This window comes from Psittacula echo (assembly GCF_963264785.1).
Source record: "Psittacula echo genome assembly, chromosome: 2".
NCBI lineage: Eukaryota > Metazoa > Chordata > Aves > Psittaciformes > Psittacidae > Psittacula > Psittacula echo.
Genome location: NC_137737.1, coordinates 117,546,059 through 117,568,618, shown reverse-complemented (window position 1 = coordinate 117,568,618; position 22,560 = coordinate 117,546,059).

Here is a 22,560-nt window from a genome sequence, read left to right as displayed (position 1 = left end):
TAGTATGTTATGGTTTACCCCTAATTTCTCAGTCACAATGCTGCATTAAAAATCATGTGCTATACATACATTCAGAATATGACAATATGCTGAATTCAGGACAGTGCTAGTCAACATATATGGGTTGCCCGAGTAAATGCTCAGGGCATTGGCATTCAAACAGTGGCAGGAATTTACTCTGCAAGATCCTTTACAGGTCTTGCAAGGAGGCTGATGGTGTTACCAGCTTCAGCTGCCTCCACAATCCCTCTCATCATGGCACTCCTGCAGAGCAGACCTGCTACGGGGGAACACGTGCCTGAGCTTTAGCTTCCCCAGTTTACACATCTGCAATAACTGCAGATGTGTAGCCACAATTAACATCCACATGGGTTCAATGAGATGGTATTTGAACATGGAAAAGAGCAACTTGTGAGAAGGAGGTCCAGGATTGATCCCGCCGTGTCCTAATTCTGAAATTGCCCCAAGCAGAATAACAGTCCATCGTCCAAGGTCCTGACGTAATGGCTAAATTATGGTTAAAACACCAAACTCTTCCTCTGCAGGTACAAATGAATGCCTCACAGTGTACTTCTAACAGTTTAGCATCCACAGATTTCACACGCACAGTTAAGAGCGCTGAAATGTGCTGGCCTCTCTCCACCTCTTGAAAAATGGTTACTGAGCACCTGAACATTACTTGGAGTATTAAGGCATGAAGGAAGAAAGAAATGTGGATGAAACAAGGTAAGTTTTACAGTTAGAAATTAATTCTCCTTTTCACTGTTCCGGAAGGCTTGTGCGCCCTGTGAGCACACACCTATTTAAGAAAAAGTCAGCCTTGAGAATGGAAAAATAGATCTATTAACAAGTCCTCATCACATCTGCCTGTGAGACCTGCCCAGGCTCTTTGAAAATTGCTTGTGTCCAGTGACCATCCCCTATGGCTGACCTTGGCAGTGGACAGCAAAGAGGGAGGAAAAGGGCAGAGCCATTCCTACCAGCATTCCACACAACCACAGTCGCAGCACGCTGAGACTGCAGAGACGGGGCTTCCTCAGGGACCTGGGAGGGACAAGGCATCCCTAGAGATGGGGCCAGCAAGCCCAGCCAATGCACCAGCTTGCAGGCAGCCCATAAAGTCCCTGCGGGAAGGTGTCTCCATGGCTAACAAAATATCCACCCTCTTGTCCCCATCAACACCTTCCTTCACTGATCTCCTTCACTCTGTCGTCACTCGTGGTGAAACCCCCCTGCAAGCTGTGATGCTATAGAAAGTCAGGGAGATGGATGGGGCACAGTTTCACTGGGCAGCACAGAGGGTGCTGGCACTAGGCAGGAGGTTCAGGCTCCTTTTATCATCAAGCCCATGAGAACTGTCTGGGCTCGTCTGTCCTTCCTCCTTTGCATCTTGGCAGTCCCCTCTGTGCTGTCAGGCACAAGCAAACCCTACATTAGTCAGAGCAAAAACTTTCAGAAGTACTTATTATGGATTTATTCAGTATAGCTTGTAACCATATTTTGAAATGCAAGATCAATGGCATCAATTTTTTATAGGTAACAGATTCATTTTCACACCAGAGTCATGAAAAAGCACAATTTCTAAAGGCCAGCATATTTCATGCTGGGAGAGCACTGTATAGCTACCCCTAATTGCATGCAATACAGACCACAGCAAGCCACATACAACATGTGATAGTTTGATTAAAGTGAAGACCGTGGCCCATAAACCAAGTGCCTAAAACTGTAAATATTACCTAAGCTAAACATATGAAGAAAAGAAATGCAGAAAACAGATCTGACAAGTCCTTGAACAATGTTCCAGCTTCTCATGGCTTGAAATAATTTTCTCATGTTGGGATTGTTATTTGCTCTAAAGTGATTCTTATGTAAGGACAAATTCACTGTAACCTTTCCCACACGCCTGCTCTGCAGCATATACGTGGCTTAAAGAGAAACTTCTATGCTCTGGAAAGCTCACCAGCACACCGGCATTAACTGCAAATTTCCTTCACCTTCCTCATGCTTCTCTTCATTAGTCTCCTCAGAGGTGCTAATTACCTGCATTAGTTGTGCCCAAAACCCAGGCTGCTTTCTCTTGCAAGTCCATTTTTCTCTCCTCAGCTGAGTTTTCACAGACAACTGCAGGAAGAGGGGATGCATTTCACCCATAGGGGTACATAAAGAGACAGACCCTTGCTTCTCTGCTCTTACTCCACCAAGCGAGGCACAAGCTGGTTGCATCCCAGAAGTCATATGGCTCTGTAAACCCAATACTGTTCCAGGATGAATCTGTCATGTGGCCACTGCTGTACTGGGCCAGCCCAGGGTACAGCAAAGCAGGCTCACATCTACAACTAACATATGGTTTGAGAAGAAGCATAAGTGATTTCTCAAAGTCCCTCCCTACCTACAAGGGACACGTAAGCTCATGCTCCATTGGTGTTTTGAAGCCCATTCCCCTGGTAGCGCTCAGCCTACCCCTTGCACCGGAGCCCACAGGGGATCAATCATGTCATATTTATTTGCCCATTCCTATACACTTTAGGATAACTTCCCACCACAGGGGTACATGGAAGATTACCTCTGCAACCCACACAGCTGTTTTCTTTCACTTTTGCATAAAGTGTGCAAAGCGATGGGGCAATTAGCTCATGCTAAGGACATCGCACTTCAGGCTGAGACAATCTGGCAGTATGGCCAGGATGCTCCAGGGCTTATGGAAATCTTCTGAAATCTTTCTTCTATTCTGAATTTATTCTTCTCACCATAATCAGAGTCATTTTATCCTCTCCTTATCCCTGCCCCAGCACCTAAAGCAGCTCTTTCCCTCCAGCTTCCAAGAGTTCCCCTCTCCAAGGTATATTTTATCAAGGGAGTCTCAGTTTTGGCACATTTTGTTCTGGGCTCAGCTGGCTGATGTCTCATCCCATGCATTCCTCAGGTCAAAGGTATACCCCAAAATGTACTCACTCCCTCTAACCCAAGGGAAGCGATGGAAATTGTCAGACTTGAGGACAGCAGCTGGATCAGAAAAGACAGCCAAAACTGTAGAGTCCACATGATTAATTTCAGGGAGGTACTTATTGAAATAATGGTAGTTTCATAAAACAAAAAGTGGGGGGGAAGAGTTCAAACTCTGGGCTGAGGTTCATGGCAGTTGCTATTTTTACCAAAGTAGTTTGCCCATCCCTGGTGGATTTGTGTTATCACAGTCACTCCTATGCTGGCAACTGTCTGCAATGTCAGAAGCACTGAAGTATGACATCACTACAGCACTAAGCCAGGGAAGAATCTGGATCATGAAGGAGCAAGCTCTGACCAGAACACAAGTAGTTTAAGAACTCACAAATATAGTTTAGGTGAAGTAATTTGTTTTTCCTGAAATGCTCCTTCTCCCCACTTCCAGTATGACATCCCAGAGCCACCTCTTCTGTGCTTTTAGGCTCCAGCCTTGGGAAGAGGGGGCTGAGGGAAAGCAAAACAGGTAGCAGAGGGAATGAATTTTACTCTCAGTCTTCAGACTGTAATCTTTTCATTTTAACAAGTGAAAGAATGCCATAAAATGCAACCCCTATATATGTGAGATTCCTGCTGCGGAGCCTTACCTATTGTAAAGTCTTTTATTTCCTGAGAAGAAAATAACAAGCCTTCCATAAATGACTATATGTTTAAGGAACATGGATGAAAGCAGCACAAGGTAACAGAAAACTTATGGAAAATGTGTGTCTCCTTCAATCAGTTTTCCATGAAGGAGGATCTCCTGAGGCAGCAGAAGCAAAACTGAAAGACTTTGGTACTGCTGGAAATAGAGATTTTATTTCAGCATTCAAGAAATTGGTTTGCACTAAAAGGAACAAAACTTCTATGTAACCTGATGATGATGATGCATAAATTATCTGTGCCCTACAGACCATTTGAAAAACAAAACCTGACTTTTCTTGGTTAATTTCACTTTTTCTGGTGCTGAAAACACAAGTGTCATCTTACATGAAGCGGAAAAGGTGTTTAGTGGTCAGGAAACATGCTCTTTCTAGTGCACAGGGAATGCAACTCTCAGGCAGAAATAGCGCACCAAAATGAAAAAAAAAACCCTGCATGATTTATCATTCTGATTTACAAGCATGACAACTGTTACTTTTTGTAAAAGGACCACTATTACATCATTGCAGAAACCTACAAACACCAAAACAAAAAGCAAGGTTTTGCTATCTTGTATCAGGAAAGTTAAAGAGTGGGTTGACAGATGCCTGTAGAAGTCCTTGAGCCATTTGGTTCTCAAAAAAGCCTTACATACCCATTTCTCTACCCATTTCTCTTTCTGAAAAGCTGTAGGAAGCTGCTGTGCTCACATTAATTCTGTGTGACCTTACCACAGCCAGCTTCAGCTCAGTTCCTCTAGAACTGACATTGTTGTGTGTCATGGCATGAACTAACAATAAAACATGGACTGCATCCATGGTGCTTATCACAGAAATGGCAGGCATGGCATACTGCAGCTGCAGTATAGCTGAGGTGCAGCTCGCAACAGTGAGAAGTATTGAGAACAAACCTTTGCCACAGGGCCTTTGCAAGCAGAGTACAGCTTAATCGAAAAGGTGGCAGGGATGTCCCTCTAAACTAATGCAAACCGCAAAATTCAGGAAGTCCTACTGTCAGGAGCCAAACAGCTCAAGGACTTCCACAGGCATCTGTCAGAAATACTCAAGACAAGAAGCCTCGGGTCAGAGGGCTGAAGCAGATTAACTCCCTTTTAGCTCTATTTTTCCACCATTTTTCTTCACTAGAACCCAGGGAAATTCTTTACCACCACTAAATGCAGTCATGTACGTATTGCAGAATGGCTACTTTTAAAAAAATATTCCAAGAAACCTTGTGTTAACATCTTTAGGACTATGAAACAGTAATATAAAAGACAAATGAATACCTTAAAAGTTATATATGCTGTCAGTATCTTGGGGTCCTGAAGAATTTTATCATGAAATAATGAAAAATGGACATATATGATGATACAAAGACCAGCTTTGATTTCTTGACAGTTATCATCCACTGTCTAAAGGTATGTAACACAATCATGAACAAAGCAGTAAAACAGATACCATGTGCTGCATGTTTTCTCTTCATTGTTTTTCACAGATTTCTTCTGAACTAACAGCAAATGTAACCTGACAGAGTCATATGTCTCCAACATTCTGCAAAAAGCAAAGCACGTTCATAGATGAAGTAGAAATAGACTGGCTGAGGTCTTCTGGAAAAAATCTGAGGGATATAATGTGAAACTTCAGGCCCAGAATGGGCCCAGTCACTTCACTGAGATATATTCCATCTTATGGCTTAGTGTAAATGGTATTAAAGCTGAGTACAAAAGTAAGCTGATGTACCAAACAAGCCTTAGTGTCAGTGAGGGATGGAAGAAATTGGTTTTTTAATATAGATCACATTTGCCTTACATTGTAGTCACTCATCAAATCCAACTAATATTATTTGGGAACATGTCAGAGCTACAATAACAATACAAACGTTTAGGCTGCATTGGGAACGCACTAAACACACGATAAACTATTACGAGTACAAAAACAACGTGGGCAGTTTTCTGGCTGAATCAAAACTAGCAAGATAATAAGGAATTGAACAACAATAACAAAAAGCAGCAGCAAATCTGGTTTCAAAGCTGCACGGCAAATGTGTTAACAGTGTAAAATCATTGGGTCCATCAACCCATCCACTCCTCTCTTAATGTTTTCCTGTCACATAATGGTTAATTCTCACAAAACTACAAGAGTAATCTACAAAACTCAGTTACAAAGCCATTCCCACTGAAGCGCACAAATACAGCCTGACCTGCAAACAGCAAGGGAAGCTAATAACAGGATAACAGAGAAGGTGCAAAAAGCTCTGATCTCTTATGAGCTGCTGAGTCTTTTTATTCAAATTATATTTCATATATATGAGACAGGAAGAACGTAGGTGGTTTCTTTGACCCTGGCTGATCCGAGGACCCAGGTGTTTCTGATAACAGCAGAATCCTTTTGTCCTCATAACATTTCATCTCTCTTGCTTCAATATCTGGTTTCTCGCTAAACATTTGCCTTGAAATCTGTCCCAAGGGTGTAGAGTGGTACGATCCCTCAAGACAGCAGCTGTAAGGTAGTGTGCAGAGGGTTAGCTCTATTACGACTGTCCCAACTCTGCTGTCCTTTGTCCTCCTCAAGAGAAGTCAAAGCGTACTGGTTTCTTGAGAGGGTCTCCATTAGCCTTCCTTAATAAATTAGGCCATGGGGAGGTAAATGAAGTTTCTCACTGCCATGCCAACAGGAATCAGCACAGCAGTGCTCTCTTTGAGGAGAGAGCTTGTTCTTAACAAAAAAAAAAAAAAAAAAAAAAAAAACCAAAAAAAAAGGAATATCTCAAAGACTTCTAACAGGTGAAGAGAAAGAATGTATTAAAATCAGACTGCATTGCTCTGCTGGCTCTCAAGATGAAGCTACTAATAGTTGTACCATTAGAAGAGAAAGGAGAAGAAAAAGGCTGGTTATACTTTACAGAAAAAGGAGATGTAATAAAAGGCACACCCACAAAAGGCTGAAAAACAAAAAGCCTGCAAATCCTCATTTCTTTCAGTGAACACTTAGTCAAAGATAATCATGGTACTTTGACTGAGTCTTCCCTCCGCACTGCCTTTGTTATCTCCTCCTGCATTTGGAAAGGTTTTTCTCTTCCCTTTCTCAGCAGCTGTTGCTACAGGCAAAATTAGCATCTTCTTCCCCATTTGCAGGAAATTACAGCGCTAGACATCACTCCATTCACAAATTGTGGCTCCACAACGACTACAATGATGTGAAGCCTGAGTAGCCCAACTGGTTTTAATTTACATCAGGTAACTGGATTTGCACTTGTGCCAATGGGAACAGTACCTGGCCCAGGGAGCCAAGCCATAAACAGGTGGGAAGGAGTTTGGAGAGAGTTCATCACCAGGGATATGAGAAATGTGCTCATGAAAACCCTTTAGTCAGCAATCAGTCACCTCTAATTTTTATTTTTTTCCTAACCACAACGGGTTTATCCAAGAGCCCTGTAGACTTTAATCTGGGTACATTACGCAACCCCGTCTACCCCAGCATTAAAAGGCAGGTGTATTCAGAGACGCGCACACAGAGATCATTCGCAATCTCTGAATCACAGGGATGTTTCTGCTGGCTGCTTGCTCTGCCACCTGTACATTCATCATTAAGTCAGAGAACAGACCCGCCAGCCGATCGTACAAGCTCAGAAAATCAAAGCCAGGCAGACGATGGCGTGGGAGGCTGAGCATGAATTGTTGCAAGGCTCTGACTAACGCTCCGGCAGGGAAGCGCGCAGGAAGCTGTGCAGAGCCAGGAAGGACACTGCCCCGGTGCTTCCTTTCTGCCGCTTCAAAAATATCGGCTAACAGACCTCTTTCAAAAAAAAAGTGCTATGGACAGACCCTGACGTTAGCTCTTGGCCTTTGCCTCATATTATCTTACCGAAAAATAGAAGGAAAGTACTGCAAGTAGCTAATAGCTTCTCTTAGACAGGATGCTGAGGATAGTGATTACAAGGCACTCCAGAAAAAGACTTTGAAACATGCAAGCTGTGTATTCACAGTCTGGGCATGAATGCAGTTTGTACAAGTCCTTATTGCTGTTTTGTGAACACAGAACAGTGTTTTCTTCTGCTCCCTTCCTAGTCCCTCTTCATGTACTCCCTCTCCACATATTGTTTCAAAAAAGAATGCCAAACAACAAAACAAATGCTTTGTACTGGTTATACTGTATGCAGTCACTTGTATCGCCTTTATTTGAGAATTTCACAGAGTTGGAGCCACGCTAAAATTTAGGTTTGAGATGAGCCACCTAATCGATCTGTGACCTTGAACAAGGCACTTAATCTGCTGGTGCTTCAATTAGTCATGTCATAAAATGGGGTAAAAAGCAGCACTCCAAAGAAATGCATGTGCTTCTTTAAAAGTAAGGCTATCATCCATAAAAAACACACATAGAGGCATACACACAAAAGGGTCTCACACTTTCTTACCTTGTTTTGGTAGCTGCTTTGCTGAAATGCTGCACCATTTCACATCTGTCCTACTAGTATCAGAATATTAAATTTACACACAAAGGCATATCTGATTCAAAGCTGAAAAGCAGCCCTGATAAAGTTCATCTTTATGCAAAGTGCCACTATAAGCCTTACTGAGCACTCAGCATAAGCCATTGCAAGCAGGACTTAAAGTAGCAGGAAGCCTGAACTTAAGAAATGGCAGTTCTGTAATTGCTCCTTGTTTTAAAATTGATAGGTTTGACCTTTTATATTTATCATCTTCTGTGGTCATTAATCAGTTGTGAGGTGAAAGCTGAAGTTGCAACATGCTATGTCATTTCACTATTCATTTTTACTTAAAATTCTAATCTTGCACTTTGTTTGATATTCCACACTGAGAGTGGGTGAAATGGTCCCCAGGAGCTTGATAATCCATGCATAGCAAACCAAGTGCCAGGCATTCATTGTTAAATTAATTAACAAAAGTGCACACCAAATTATATTGTCTTTTAAGGCTGTAAAGGGATTTCACTCCTACCTACCAGCTACCTCCAGAAAAAGCTTTAGGATTTATGAACACTATTACAGCCACTGTATTCCCTGCAAAATTTCAGACAGAAAACCTCAAAATCCATCTTCATAAATTCTTGAATCATAGACTCTTTGATCAATGTCAACTGTACCATTCAAGGATTTTTGTAAATCCTGAGTGCCTTGGGAAATGCAATGTACATGTAGCCAAAAGGCTACCTCATGGCCATATGGAATGTAGTTTACTTTTGCCCACTTACAAGTAACATAGAAATGCCTGTATGAAATACCTCGGGGGGCCTGGTGCTAGACAGATGAAAATTCAGGAAATGGGCAGAGAAGGGAACAGAGGAGCAGCTTTGAATGTTGAACTGCCATTCGTATCAGCAGGATGTTGAGTCAAAAATGAGGACAGAAATGGATTATCACCTTTCAAAAAGAGCAAAGCTTCTGACATGATTTAAGAGTTGCATCATAGGTACAATCATACCTAAGGTGATGCGTGCCGCTCTATCTGCAGGGCTGCACACGTTAAAAAACTAAGCAAACTTTAGGAACCATAATATTATACAAAGCCCCAATGCATGAGCTTTGTATTTATTTTTGAACCAAAAGCTATCTGAAAGAATGAACTTGAAAAAAGTTTGTTGTTGATTGACCAAATCTGACTGTAATTAAGTTTATGAATAGAGAGAAAAATGCAAAATTTTATTAACTAACTGTGGAAGGGATGTCAGGTCCTTAACTGCCCAGCAAGTTCATGAAGACAAAGGAGATCAGTTTACAAGGGTTAAGTAAACATAATATTTTATATTACAGTTCAAGTGAATCCAATTTCAGCAAGACTGTGTAAGAGTCTAAAAATTGGTTTACCAGATTGAACATTTTTATGAACATTAAAACCCATTACATTGCTCTGAAGTACAGCTACCGAACAGCCAGAACCACATAAAGAAATCATTTGTTTCTAAGCCTGATGAGTGAATTGCTTCTAGCCTCCTTGCTATTCATGTCTGGTGGGTTCCCTGTATTTATTTTTACACGCCTACATGTTGTGTCTTTTGTATTCCTTTAAGTTTCCAAGGCCATATAAAAACAAAATGCATTCCTGAGTGGGTCAGCATAGGAATAGCCACACCAGACATTAACGTAATAACTTGATGCTTACTGCAAATCTGAGAAAAGTAACCAGCTGTTGTGAAACACAAATTTCTGGTAAAGGAAGGAGGCAGTACATGAACACAGTGCTCTGAAAAGTGCTGGTTTAGCAGTAGTTGACCTTAAGGTCCTTTATTTATCTATCGAATAGACACGCATTTATAGCCTCCTCATTCTATTTAACTAACCACTAGCTCTGATGAGGCTGCAAACAAAGCTGCCAATTAGAACTAATTATGATAGCAATATTTCATTCAGATTAACAAGTCTGAACCACTGAACTCCCTTAGAGAGGAAAAGTCCTTTTAAGCACTTTTCAGAAGATTCACATCATCCCAAACAACTAGACCACAGATATTATAAGTGTGTATCTAATGGTGATAGCTCACCATTTGAGGGAAAATAAGCACTAGATAATGGAGATACTGTTATACAGCGTGACACAAACAAAGCAGATCCTGTGTGCCTTCTGTAGATTGCAGTACAATTCCCCCAACAAACCACAACTACCTCTGCATAACACCACTCGTTAGGAGCCACAAAATCCAAACAGCCCTCATCTTGCAACTGATCCCTGCTTTTCTGCACAGCTGTTGCTATTGCAAGCATTATCAGTTGTCGTGGTCTTACTTGGGTCATGTCTGCATTGTGGCCAGCATAAAATAGCTGAGGCAAGCCACTCACTCTGGTGAGAGCCTACGGGCCAAAGGCTGCCCTGACGTATGCACCAGAGGCGAGCCATTGAAGACTATGTCAAGGAAAAAAATTGACCTTGGGCATTCAAAGCTGTAGATTTTTATGGCCAAATTACAGGGTAGATAAAACCTTAATGCACCTCATGAGCAAGGCACACTAGTCCAGGGCTAAGGCTAATGAGTGAAGAAAATCAAGGAAACAAAAAAGTGTGTGTTGTACTGCATGCTGAGCTACACTGGCTCAGGTTCTACTGCCCCAGCAGCAGCACCAAATGTGGCTGTCCAGGGCCATACCTTGTCTAGTACAGGGGTCTGGCACTGTGAGAGAAAATCGAAGTCACCACCAGCAGCTCTGCACACCAGGAAGGAGACGTGTTTTATTGCACCTGAAACACAATGCTTGGCTTCTCAGGATGTGTAAGTAACACATTTGTCAGGTGAGCCAAAAGGGATCCTCCCCTTAGGCACGCCAGCAGAAATGAATGTCAGGCTTGTCTGGTCCAGGACTCACTCTTGCAGCTCTTATGCTGAAAGGATACGTTGTGGGAAGTGAATTAACATACTGGCATCCATATTAGCTACATTAAAACCACCCAGATCATGGACAGGGTTGCATATACCATGTCTCCAGAAAGGGAAATGCATGGTTTTGTTTTGTGATGAGCTGTGGCTCTTCCTTGCTCTCCTCAAGGTTGGTGATGGGCAGGCTGCCTACCTGCACAGCAAGAGAAGGGTTGGGAAAGGGTCCAAAACCCAAAGAGGAGCTAGGGAGTCACCCAGTGAGTGAAGGTCTGGTTTGACCAGGAAAAGTGCAGCCTTCCCAGTAGAGACGACGATGAGTTGCAATAAGAGTGGGTGGGTAGGGTGGGGTGAGAGAAGGCTTGAGAGAATTGAGCCCAAATGACTCCCACACTCCAGAGAGCTGGAGACTGGAAGCTGTTCTTGCTGGAAAGTAGTGTGCTGGGGTGTGTGAGTAGCAGAGAAAGACATTACTCCTCATAGAGTTGGGCGGGAGCTGCACTATTTGGATTCAAGTTTTCAATACCACCAAGTACAGAACGTGTATGGCTCTGAGCATGTGGACCTAACAGGCCCATCTTATTTCGTAACAATCGTAAAGGCAACCTTTTAGCAGCATAGAACACAGAACATGATTTGGAAAGCCTGTGTTGCTGGGGGAGGCAAAAAGGCAAGCCTTAGCCTTCATGGAATAAAATCTGTCTTGGCAAGGGCAGTAATTCATGAGCCAGCGGTCATTTAAGGTGGGCATAAATATTTGCATCTCAGAAACATTTGCCACCTTCTCCACGCTCCCCTTCTCTCCATCTGTTTTTCCCCTTCTCTGCAGCCTCCTCTCTCATGCGCTCTTGTTCTCTCCCCTGCTCTCCCTGCCTGCCTGCCTATCATCTTGCTCTAATTGTTTCCAGATTTGTGTGGGAGGTCAGGGCCCGGGAGTGCTGCTTCATGCCAAGTTTATAAACAGAGCAGTGTTTCCAGATGGCCACTGGCTCCAGCCTGGCTAGCAGGTTGATTGGGACCAGAATAACAACAGGTGGAGAACAGACAATGAATTCCTTGACACTTATTTTACTCCCTCTGCTTTTCCCCCCATTCCCTCCTCCCTGCAGCCACCACGGCTACCACCAGCAGACCTTCAAGCTCTTGAATCAGGGCAGGGAGTCAGGACACGGGGGAGGAAGAGAGGAGGAGGAGGAATGATGAAAGAAAGTGCAAGTGACTTCCTTGACCGAAGAAATGGCAGGGCAGGAAAGGAGACACATGCTGCTACTTCCCTGCCAGCCAATACTGCTGCTGTTAATTAAGGTGTCCCTCAAACCTTCATGGAAGAGACCCTAGGAGAATAAACAAGATTTCTTGGACAAATAGGGAGAACAAGATTGATTTAACAATGCTCCTTAGGCAACTGCATGTTGCAGTTCTTGGCACAGCAGCCTGAGCCACCAAGCCCACTGGCAGCAACGACACATCTGCAGTCACAGGGAGCTCTGTACTCTATTTTCCCAGACAGAACTAGTTTTCCCCCAGGCTCCAGTTTGCTAGCCCCCCCCCCCCCCCCCCCCAGGCTCCTGCCTTTCCCAGTCTCCTTTGCCCCCTCCAAGCTGATGTTTTCTTCCCACTCCCCACACCAAATTCCCACTCTCCTCATCAGAAGTTGTTCATAGAAATGACAGTGGCAGGAAAAAGAGGTTCTGCAAAGTAATAGCAGAGATGCTTTTCTTTCTGTTTCCTTGCTTTTCCCAGTACTTTTGGGGAAAAGTGCATTGCTTGGATGACTGGGTTTAAAGCAGATCAAAAGGTTGCCACAGGTGACACAAATGCAGATGACTGAAGTTTGGGCTTACAGTAACATGAAGGCACACTTCAAGTGCATACACAGAGTTCAGGCAACCCCTACTATCATATTCCTACTTGAAATTCCCAAAAGGAAGGCAGATCGAAGGGGCAAATGGAAGAGCCAGGGTCAGAGGAGTAAAGATAAACTTTAAATGTCTAGGCTGCTTCAAGCTGTGGTAAAACTTCCATGAAAGTACGAATAATAACCCAGCAGGAGGAATTTGCTGCAGTGCATTTTGGTTCTGGTGGCTGTGATTGCCACCTTCTCTGTCCCAAAAGAGGACATCAGGACGCATGAGCTGGATGCGCTCCCAGCTGTATGCTGGGGTGCCAGTGCTGCTCCTTCTCCTCACTGAACGCTGCAGGGATTCATACACCTGGGAGCCCAACTTTAGAAGGAGGAGATGGGGAAAAGGGAGTGAAAGGGGTACTAATGAGAGGAAATGGGGAGAGACAGTCAGTCTTCCAGATTAATTCATTATATATTACTGAACTGCAAATGTTCCTATTTCCCTGCGTGGCCAAGTTCTGCAATCCTTAGGGTAAGACAGCAGAACCGTTAAGAAGCAAAACTGTAAATGATCAAAAACCATTATAATCTCAAGTGAATTAATGAATAATGAGACTAAATTATTAAAACTGCTGGACCTGACTCACCAGGATAGGCTCAACAAACTTGCTATACACAAGAGAAAGAAAAAAGGCTAACATTTTCTCTCCATTTCCCACTTAAGCTTACACTCTCCAGATGGCTAAATTTAAACGAGGATGACTGTCCTAGAAATAAACCCATGGAGAAGTATTAAGACTGCAAAATTAGAAGCTGCTGTCTTGAAAAAAAAAAAGAAGAAAAATTCATTAAAAATGCAATGGCTGCCTTAAACAGAATGTTATCCAAAGTTGGTAATTAACCCAAGACTCCAAAGCTAATTGTTTATTTTCTATTTGCTGCACTCCTCACACATAAATAGAGAAACTCAAAAGGCAGTGAAATGGCATACAGTCTCCTCTGTTCAAGTAAAGTGATTAGTAAACTGACTGAATTGCTCACATGGGTAAAGCAGACAGGATTTGCCACGTTCATTATTAATAGCATATTTTCTTATTTGTAACCTTAGATTCAGATTCTTAATGGTTGACATGTACTCTTGAATTGTCTATAAAAGACCCCAAAAAACATTTTTGGCACAAGTGTCAGCATGAAGGTGAACTGAAATTTAATAGCACTACAGTTTGCTGCTACTCGGAAAGCTCTTATATAAATGGTGTGTGAAAAGCAAGCATGATTTAAAAAGCATTTGCTAATATTTGCAATGCAAAAGACTTCAAATTCTTGCATATGAATACCTGGAAGCAGATTTGGAAGCATTTAGGGGTTTTCATGAATGTCAGCAAATTGTTAACAGGTTTTTATTTTCCTGGAGAAATTTCATGACTGGTCTTAACTGTCAAATTTTATACTGTATAAGTCCTACATCTACAAATAAACACAAAAACATATTAAGCCAGTTAAAAAATCTTTGCACTTCCAAAGCTTCTTATATCTCATGATCTCAAAATACTTTAAGCAAATATTGTGCCTAATCCTAAGGATTGGTTTAAACGAGGTCACTCAGCACCTCTTAAGTAGATGCTTAGGATACTTTGCCAGAGTGAACATATAAGATAGATCGTTTTATGGCAATAGGGTAAGCTCCAACAGTTTGGAGATTCTCACAATTTCAGACTGTAAATTCTCTGGGGCAAAGAATGGCTTTGAACACGTGCTTAGGCATAGAGTCCTGTTTTTCCTGGGAATCCTGAACATGGCTGAGAAGCAGGTCGATTAACAAAGAAAGAGAATAGGAAGTGCCAAAGACAAGATGCTCACTGAGGCAGGATTTGGGTTACATCAAAAATGATGACTCTTATGTTCATATGACGTTCAAAATTCTACTCGTGCACAAAACATTCAATTATTTGTGGAGCATTATTGGGAGTGTAGACCAGTCATTTTTCATGTGCCACTAACACTACTGCTTTTGCCATAGCACTATGTTTTGTATAATTCAGAAACACTAAGCTGTACCTTGCCTTGTCACTGTTCATGTGTTCTACAGAAATCTGTGTACCAGGTTTTTCAAAAAGGAATTCAGTTCGTTGCTTGGTTCATAGATGTTTCTGCTGAACAGATTTATCCAACTCTGACATATCAAATCCAGGACAAGCAAACTCAGGAGTTGACTGTGTACCAAACTCTAAATTTCTGTAGTGAAGGTATTAAACTGATGCTGAGCTAGGGATACTTATCTGCAATCCTGGTTTCTCTTTCAGCAGCTCATCATTAATTGTAATGACTAGAGTCGCTTCTCTCAACAATTCACTTCTCTCTATGGCAAATGATATTTGTATTTTAAACCAACAAAGAACAGCTTTCAATAGGTGGAAAGCTGAAGATAGGCAGGCCTCAGAATTACTAGCCTAAGTGATCCTTTTAAGGTGAAGTTTGTTTGCATAATGCTGATTTGCAGTGTTGATGTCCACATGAATACAGCAGGGTAAGTAGATGTTCTTGTTCTGGATGTGACTCCTTGCACCTTTTCACACTCTAGGCAGCACAGTGGGAAATGCCAGGGAGTCTGGCTTCAGTCACTGGCTCAGATATCAAGTTAAGCTTGAAAGGTCAAGTTCTGGGAGTCCATACTACAGGAGCTTTATATGTAAATGTAAGCAGGAGGATTCATTTCACTTCACTTCTTGAAGTTAAGCATCTGTTGGAAGATGCTTAGATTACAGGTGCTTCTTCTATAATTAGCAGAGACAGACATCTCCACAGGCATCTTCAGTGGAAGGATCTCTCACTTGTACACAGCTGGCTGTAGAAGGACTTCAGAAAACTAAGACAGCTAGACATATAACTTCTTTTAGATGCTAAAATACATTCCGCTCCAAGCATGGCAACAGCTTTTTAGACTTTGTCAAAGATTAAGCTCTTCACACAGACATAGCTTTTGAGACCTACTGGTGCAGCAGCATTTTCAAATGTGAATGTTTCTGAGCATTCCCACTGTAGATAAATGCTTCCTGAAATGTAGCTTATTTAGAAGTGAGGTGCATACCTTAGCTAATGTTCCTGCAAAAAAAATCAGCTAAGCTTCTCCTCACATAACTTTTGAAACACCTCAAACCAGAATGAAGTTATTTTTCCCTTTAAGAAGTTGGCAGGGTAGTGAAAAGACTTGTGTGGAGGAGGTGAGAAATACCATTTCCAAATGCTGAGAAACCCAAGTAAACTGTCCACAGTGACAACCCATATTCAGTGACTGTGGATCATTTATTATGCTAGTCTGAAATGCTACTCCAAACCATTGAAGATGGAAGAACACATGCATATTGTCCATAAATGCTTCCCTAAATATTTTATTAAGTGGAAACTTATGTTTTACAGTTGAAGAGTCCACTCACAAATATTCAGGTAGTTGGGTGCACTGTCCTGAGTGTTCTAAGACAGTGAATTATGGCTCTCTAAGAGGACCACTGCAAGGCCTCTGAACATTTCAACATATACAGACCCCCCATAAAAGTCTTTTTTCAGGAAGCACCTTGCAAATTCAAATAAACACACAAAGTATGAGATAACTGGACTGGGTAAGTTAGCTTCATTTGCTGGTGCCCAGTGGCTGATACTCTGAAGAGCAGGCTACAGCTTTGGGCATTAAAATACAGGATTTCTGAATTTCTGCCAGCCAGAGTCCAAATTCCCTGGGCAAAGAGGCACAGCACAGTCTCAGTGGGATACCACAGTCCATCCCAGGTGATCTGAAAGCTACTCAGTAGGTGTAGCAGGTCTCAGAGATAAGTCTAGCACATGCCCCAATTTGTATGTTTTGCAATGTGCGTAAATGCTATAAACAATTTCACTGCAAGGAATCCTGCTAATGAATACAGAAATAATTAATAACATAAGTTCTTCTGCTATGTTTTCTGTATAGGAACTGAATCAAGTCACCTCAGGCTGTTTTCCTTTGCTACCCTAAAGACAGGATGGCAAAACCAGCAAATATGCTCCACCAAAACAGAGAACATCTTAAATGAAAATCACGTAATGGCAGGAGCTGCTCCATCATAGCAAAAAGCAGGAGAGAGATTATAATTATGATCACTGAACATCGGATGCAGCAAGTACACTTAGTAAAAAAGATGGTAATGAACTTTGGATTGAAGGGAAACTAACTGGTGAAACTCAGATAAAGCTTTTGCTCCACAGGAATTTATTGATTACAAGGTCTGAGCAAAGGGAGAAAATCTGAACCTGGAAGAGTTTTCCTGCACATGTAATGATATGTTAATTGCCAGATTTAATTAAAAATATGTGTGAGGTAAAAATAAAAAAGAAAAAGTGGGGCTTTGTTCACTCTAAATTGTAATATTTATATAAATATTAAGATGACAGAATAATCTGCTCCAACACTTCCATCTGTGTAACTGTTGCAGTGGACTGTTCTTTGGCAGAAGAACACTATAATATGTCTGCAACTACTTGCACATCTCCTACTGCTAGACCTTGTAATGATACAAAACTCCAGGTCAAGGAGTAAGTTTATGGCAATACTTTGCAGTATATAATGTCATAACGGCATATATGGTATGAATACGAATAAAAAATAAAAAAGTAATACAATGAACCTCAGATGTTAATTGTAATCCCCTACTTATTTTCTGATTTAACTGCAAGTATAGTGGTCTGGAAAACGTTGACAAATGCTGACTGTATAATAACTATCACTACGCTGTTCTTGTACGTTTTGCATAGAACAATCATCAATGACATCAATGGAGCTCTACCTAAGAGCTGCTGTGATATCATGGGCTGCACAGTGAAGCCCTAAGAAGAGCCGTTAATGTCTGTAAATAATTATAATAGTAATACTTCATCTAAATCATAGTGCATAAAAGGTCTAATAGATAACACATTCATCTGTCTGCAAGAGGACTGCCCATGTTCTGAAACTTCACAACAATTCAAAGGAGAGCAAATAATAGTGATTAACAAGCAAAGAACAATTTATTACTGCGGTAGAGCTGATCTCTGAAACAAAGCAGAATTTAGCAGCTAAATAAAGAGGAAGCTATTAACTGCATCTTTATTACTATGCAAAGGCAAGTAGCAACTGTGTAATTTAAATAGGGCCATTATGTAACTTTTTTCTCATTATTCCTGATCTGCTAAACTAATCTCTATTTTTTAGGGAGTTTGAAAACGAATTAAAGGGATGAAAAATGCAGCTGAAAGCCAGGCTTATTTAAGGAATGGAGAACAATAGGAAAGCATGACAAGGAAAGATTAGCCATTTGACAATGAAGCAACATCCTGAGCCTGAAGCACAATATTATTGAGTAAGGAGCTGAGAAAATGTTTTATTTCTTCACCCAGGGTGCATTCTCTTTCCTCTTTCTCCTCCCTAGCAGTAGAGTTTGACTTGGTCTTAACCTAGAGAAGTTTAACTTGGGGTTTCCTAGACAGGAGTAAGAACTCCATTTGTTACATAGCTCTGTAATTCCTACATTTACAGTGTAAACTGGAAGTCCCAGTTTCATCCCATTTAAATATGGGCACTGAAAGGAGACAGCTACCCATGGACTGTAAGACCCCTAAATGCCCTTTACAGTCAATGGGGAAAGACACTCCAGCCGCTGACAATTCAACGAATCAAAATATGGCTCACCTTCTGGAGCTCTCTCATCCTCCACTGGTTGTAAAGGAAACTTAAAATAGATACATTCTTAACACAGGTGGCTCAAGTTAGGTGGGATGATTCCCATTCAACTTTGCACAGTCTTGTGCTTTTACAACTACTCCTCCCTACCAAAAGTGAAGGTTCAAAAAGTTCTTCTCTCTACAAAGTTTGCTGTATGGATTTCAAAAGCTGTTCCTACCATAATTTTCCAGGAAGAATGAACGAAGATATTGATCTGGTTACAATGCTAGCTTCCTCCAAAAAATGTCTTGTTACATAGTTATCAGAAAATAAATCTTTGTCTATCCAATTATCATGCTGCAATCATGCAAGCCCTAAAGTTTTTATTTTCCAAAGGCACAATGGTGCCTATCAGGATAGAAGGAATTTTCATGATATAGAAAATACATGTTGCGCTAAGATTGCAACACGTAAGAGTGGTGCAGCACTGTCAGTTCATTTAGTGCAGCATTTCAATAATGAAAGTCTGGGACTTTTGAAGATTTGGAAAATATATTGAAAGGCTATATATTTAAAACTAACACCTTTTCATTTAGGCATGTAAAACCAGTGTTACCCTTTTATCTAATTTCCTGCCCCTTTTACTAGTGATTTGGTTACAGCTCTTTTCTGTTAGAAACTAGCAGTTCAGTAGTTCAGTGGACTAAAAAGTAATGTAATATTTTGCAAGTTTTGTTGGAAAAGTAATATAGTAGTGTTGTTACTAATGAGGAGCATACTCATATTACAACTGGGCTTTACTTTAAAAAATTAATGAAAACTAGCAAGCACAGTTTTACCCATTGCTGCACACATACAATCCTTTGTGATTAGTAAGAGCTGTACTTTTCTTAGCTGGCGTACAACAAAATTAAAGATGGGTCCAGCTTGAAGCCCTAGGCAAAATGCAGGTTCAAAATACAAACCTCATCCTGAACTAGTTAGATTCTCCCTTGCAAAATCAGAGCTTCCAAGTCTCATTTCTTCCTTCAGAAAAATCTGAGAAAGAGAGAATTCTTTAGAAAATTGAATTTTTATTTGTATAATTCAATTTAGAATTTACAGAGGAAAAATTCTGGCCTGACACAATTATTAAATCAACATTTGATAATCACTGAAATCACTGGATTCTTTCTTTAACCTTTTGCACTTAAAACCCTTTTGTTGAGTTTCAGGACACCTGACTTAAATGCAATGACTGTGATCAGAATTTCACCTGTCTGGTAACAACAAATTGTGCTTTTCCAACAATTTCAGGCATAGTTTCCTTTCTCTCTTTCTTAACTTCACCTTTAAGCCTGTTTTTTTTTTTTTTTTACATCTACTATATTACTTAATGCCTGCATTTTTATTCTTGTGGCTTTTCTTTCCACTCCCCCCCCCCCTTTTTTTTTCCTCTACTTCATTCTTTTGCTGTTCTTCATTTTTGCTTAGTCTAACATTTATTGTGGTTTATTTTTAGGATACATATATATTTGGGGTGAAATTATAATCTGAACATTTATATACTGAGAATATGTTTTTGTTGGAAAAACACATAATTGATGACTGTTCTTATTCTTCTGAGAAATGCCAATAATAAATGGCAGGCTCCAGTTGAATGAATCTTTTATTGCTTTAGCAAAACAAAACACTGAAAGCAGGCAAAGGAAGTACAACAGGATAATTTTTTAAAAATACAACAGTTTATCCTGGGGTCAAAAATACTGCAAATGCCGGTGTTTGACTGTTTCATATCTGTCACAATCTTCTGCTGAAATACCATTCAAATGTCAATAATATATTCTGAAAAAAAGCCCATGGAACAGATATACTGTAAATAATCACATTGAGAGGAAATAACACACTTGAAACTGGAAATTCCTTTTTTTACTTCTAGGCAGATTTCTCAATTTATTTAGATGTTAAAGAGATCTATTGCCCTTTAAAGTACAGTATTAATAGCTGGGTTAGTTTAACTGCCCTTTTCCCACACACATATGTTTTTGCAGACTAACACCTCCTGATACAGTTTTCAAACCCTTAAATCTCCTCTGACTCCCAAAGTTCTCTTTGGTCTTTGTTTCTGGGTGATGGTCACAGAGCACAGAGCCTACTAGAATAAACACAGTTTGCGAATGCAAATTCTATAGGTTTCACTTCTGCTTCAGCATGCACGTAGGTCCTAAAGTTGCATTTACTTAAAAAAAAACAAACATTGAGTTAAGGCTTCTTTGAAATTTCATTATTATTTGCCGTAGCCAATCTCTTTTATATCTAATATAACGGGATAAGATTCAAAAGAAGTGTCAGAGAGTCAGTGACTGAGTAAGGATAGGCGTGTGCACATATTTAAATTGAGGCACCCATGTGAGCCAAAGGAACATGCTAACAAGAGAGGCAGGCTCTGATGACATTATTGGCACCACTCAGCTCTAGTAAATTTTTTACTTTTACCTGTGCTACATTAATCCACAGTACTACATATTTTTTCACAACCGGTCTTTTTTTGTTAGATGTAGAACATCTACTATGTAGTAGTAATTTCTAAAAGAGAGGATTGTGGAAGGGGGTAGCTGTTGAATTTTGGAAGGAAGATTGTTTGTGTATTTGTTTTCTTACAACTGGCAAAAGCCCAGCAGATACTCTTCAGAAATTTCACAAGAAACATTCATATGCGCAGGAAATCTACTGGCAAGAAATGGCAGATGAAAGAGTTATGTACTGCTGAATGAGAGTTTTGCACCTGCACGCTGCTTAAGTTGGAGAACATGCTATTGATATAATCATAATAGCATAACCAGTAGGATGCGTATTCATCTACCAAGAAGATTTTATTTCGAGACTTAAGGGACTTTTGGCATTAGTGCAAGACAAGGAGCTGAATCAATTTCAAATATGTGCTAAATGGAAAGGAAAAGAAAAAAAAACCAAACAAACAAAAAAGTTAAACACATACTATCAGGATGTCACATTTAAAATTAAGATAAGAACTGTGTAACTGAGCCCAGACCAGCATACTGAAGATCCAAGGACACCAAGTGGAATGCCAGGCAGGGCTGCCCAGTAAGCAGGGTCAGAGAAATCCTGCTGAAGCAGGACTCATTCACTGGATTCTGTTTTATTTCCATTTTATTTATGGAGAAACCTTTTTTTGTTTGTTTTGTTTCTCCCCTCAGGGTCATTAAACTTAGACTGTAACAGAGCTATTCACGAAACTCCTATGGAACATTTTTTGGGGTCAGGATTTGGTAACTCATTGAAATAAAAAATACATCCAATGCGTATCAAAACATATCAACAAAGTTTCAAAACAAGTGTTGTCCCAGTTTTGAAAACTGGAAGCACTGAGGACTCTAGTTCAAAGGTAGACTACTTGGTGGGCCATCCTGCAATGACAGGCCATCAATCCCCTATCCTGGCTGTCAGAGGGTTGAGCAATGATCTGCCAGCCAGTCAGGGCTCCTCCAGAGGCCTGCAGGCTTCCAGAAGAACTTAGCCAAAATCCAACCACCCCTGCAGAAGGTTTAGACTTCAGTCAGCTGCCAAGGTCTCTCTGAAGTTTGCCAAAACACTTTACTTTTTAGACTGGTTCCATCAGCTTTCCTGCTTTTTTTTTTTTTTTCCAAATCAATCATTTCACCCCAAACAAACCATTTTATCTACCTCAGTAATCACCTAGATCATGCAAAATGATGTACCAGCCCTAGATTTGTCCGAGGACCCATGATGCTGCTTCGGGTTTCAGGCACAGAAAGGTTATTACAGACCTTGGAGATGTGCAGTCTTTCCAAGCTGACCAACAACTTCTGCCATGCAATCAATCAGTCCCCTCCTTACTGAATTTCACCTCGAGTGGTTTTCAAACAGCCATAGGGAGGTGACACCTGGTGCTTCCCTGGTGAGAAGGCTGAGATCTGGCCATGGTGGTTCATGAGGAATTTTTTGGCCCTTTCCCACTGAGATCTGAATTGCCAGGAAAGTAAGAGAAAAATGCTTCTGAAGAAAACAACTAAAACAGTATTCATTAAAAACAGTTAATACAGAAGTATGCAACCTATATTGCTATCTCTTGAATAAGTATT